Source organism: Jaculus jaculus, chromosome 5, assembly GCF_020740685.1.
Source record: "Jaculus jaculus isolate mJacJac1 chromosome 5, mJacJac1.mat.Y.cur, whole genome shotgun sequence".
Taxonomy (NCBI): Eukaryota; Metazoa; Chordata; class Mammalia; order Rodentia; family Dipodidae; genus Jaculus; species Jaculus jaculus.
The window spans coordinates 66,383,730-66,386,909 of record NC_059106.1 but is presented as its reverse complement, the minus strand read 5'-3'; positions in this window follow the sequence as shown (position 1 = coordinate 66,386,909).

Genomic DNA, 3,180 nt, shown 5'->3' with positions numbered 1-3,180 from the left:
TAACACTTAAAATAGATGATTTTTTTTTTTTGAGGTAGGGTCTGGCTGTAGCCCGGGCTGGCCTTGAACTCATGGTGATCCTCCTACCTCTGTCTCCCCAGTGCTGGGATAAAAGGCATGTGCCACCATGCACAGCTGAATTTATTTATTTATTTATTTAGAGGTAAGCCTAATAGGCTGGCTTTAAAAAAAATTATTTATTTATTTGAGAGTGACAGAGAGAGAAACAGAGAGAGAGAGAGAGAGAGAGAGAGAGAGAGAGAGAGAGAGAGAGAATGGGTGTGCCAGGGCCTCCATCCACTGCAGACAAACTCCAGATGCATGTGCCACCTTGTGCATCTGGATTACGTGGATCCTGGGGAATCGAGCCTCAAAAGGGGTCCTTAGGTTTCACAGGCAAGCGCTTAACTGCTAACCCATCTCTCCAGCCTTTTTAAATTTTATTTATATATTTATTTATTTACTTTTTTTTTTTTTTTGAGATAGGGTCTCACTCTAGCCCAGGCTGACCTGGAATTTGCTATGGAATCTCAGGGTGGCCTCGAAGTCATGGTGATCCTCCTGCCTCTGCCTTCCGAGTGCTGGGATTAAAGGCGTGTGCTACCACATCCGGCTTTTTTTTTTTTTAATGAGAGAGAGTATTGACACACAAGGGCCTCCAGTCATTCAGATGCGGGCGCCATCTTGTGCACATGTGCAACCTTTCATGCTTGCGTCACCTCGTGCACTGGGCTTACATGGGACAGAGTTGAACATGGGTCCTTAGTCTTCACAAGCAAGTGCATTAAACACTAAGCCATCTCTACAGCCATTTTTCATTCTTTAAATTATGTATTCATTTGAGAGAGAGAGAGAGAAAGAGGCAGAGAGGTGGGTTTGGAGAGAGAGAATGGGTGTCCCAGGGTCTCTAGCCACTGCAAATGAATTCCAGATGCATGCACCCCTTGTGCATCTGGTTTACGTGGGTCCTGGGGAATTGAACAAGTGTCCTTTAGATATGCAGACAGATGCCTTAACTGCTAAGCCTTCTCTCCAGCCCCCCTTTTTTATTTTTTAAACTAATATTTATTTATTTATTTATTTGAGGGAGCGACAAAAAGATGGAGAAAGGGGAGGTTGAATGAGCACATCAAGGCCTAAAGACACAGCAAACAAACTCCGAATGTATGTGCCACCTTGTGGATCTGGCTTACTGGGAAATTTAACCAGGGTCCTCTGGCTTTGCAGGCAAATGCCTTAACCACTAAGCCATCTCTCCAGCCCTTTTAAATTTTTAATTAATTAATTAATTTTTTTGAGGTAGGGGGTCACTCTAGCTAAGGCTGACCTGGAATTCACTATGTAGTCTCAGGGTGGCCTTGAACTCATGGTGATACTCCCTACCTCTGCCTCTTGAGTGCAGAGATTAAAGGCGTGTGCCACCACGCCTGGCTTAACTTTTATTTTAAAATTCATTTTAATTTATTTATTTGAGGGTGAGAAAAAGAGGTAGAGAGAGAGAAAGAGAAAATGGGCATGCCAGAACTTCTAGAGTGCAAAGGAACTACAGATGCCTGTGCCACCTTGTGAATCTGGCTTACTGGGGAAATCAAAACCTGGGTCCTTTGTCTTTACAGGCAAACACCTTAACTGCTACGCCATCTCTCCAGTTCCACATCTTTTTCCTTCCTTGCCTCTCTCATCTTCCCTCCCTCCCTCTTCCTTCCTCCTTTCTTTCTTTTTTTGTCTGTTTTTTAATTTTTTTTTTAATTGACAACTTCCATAATTGTAAACAATATCCCATGGTAATTCCGTCCTCCCCCCCCACTTTCCCCTTTGAAACTCCATTCTCCATCATATGCCCTCCTCCTCTCAATCAGTCTCTCTTTTATTTTGATGTCATCATCTTTTCCTACTATTATGAAGGTCTTGTGCAGGTAGTGTCAGGCACTGTGAGGTCATGGATATCCAGGCCATTTTGGGTCTGGAAGAGCATGTTGTAAGGAGTCCTACCCTTCCTTTGGCTCTTACATTCTTTCTGCCACCTCTTCTGCATTGGACCTTGAGCCTTGGAAGGTGTGATAGAGATATTTCAGTGCTGAGCACTCTTTTGTCACTTCTTCTCAGTACCATGGTGCCTTCTGAGTCATTCCAAAGTCACTCCACCTGAAAACAAAAGCTTCTCTAACCAAAAGTGAGAGTGGCATTAATATATGGGTATGAAGATGAAGAGAAGTGCTTACTGGGCAGTTTGGTGAGCATAGTATATACATTTAGCCAGACAGGAGCAGACGTTACACCCCTAGGGCTCACGATTACCCCTGTTGTAGGTTTTCAGTATCAGGGATGTATTCCCTCCCTTGGAGCAGCCTCCAGTCCAATTAGAGGACGGTTGTTTTCCCCCATACCAGACATGCCACTATTGTACCTGTTGGCTCATTTGGCCTAGCTGGCCAAATTTAAGGTTGGTAGTGTCCACTGTTGGGTATCTTTACTGGTGATTTCTCTCTCTCCCATTGAATTGCATGCAACATAGCTTTTTTCAGCTGTCAGTTGGTCTACATGGAGGAGGTTTTCAGCTCAGCTCCAGCAGGGTTTCTCAGTGACCTTGCAGCTCAAGTATGTGGAGTCTTCAGAAATAGGGTCTTACCATCTATTCCTGGTAGAAACTAAGGGCCTTCGTAATGCTCTGTAATGTCTTGGGGGCATCAGGGACCTCCCTGTCCAACAACTCACTGGAAGGTATCCCATCCCTGGCATTGAAAATTTTCTAGTACAATCTATGGCTCCTGAGTGTTCCATTGTCCAAAAAAGTAGGTTTCCCTATGACTTATTTATATCCTCTTAGATTTTGATTAACCTTTTCCCCAACCTTCCTTCCTTCTTTCTTTTTTTTTTTTAATTTTTTATTTATTTATTTGAGAGCGACAGACAGAGAGAGAAAGACAGATAGAGGGAGAGAGAGAGAATGGGAGCGCCAGGGCTTCCAGCCTCTGCAAAGGAACTCCAGACACGTGCGCCCCCTTGTGCATCTGGCTAACGTGGGACCTGGGGAACCGAGCCTTGAACCGGGGTCCTTAGGCTTCACAGGCAAGCGCTTAACCGCTAAACCATCTCTCCAGCCCTCCTTCCTTCTTTCTTTCCTTCCTTCCTTCTTTCCTTTCTCCAAGGTAGGGTTATTCTCTAGCCCAGTCTGCCCTG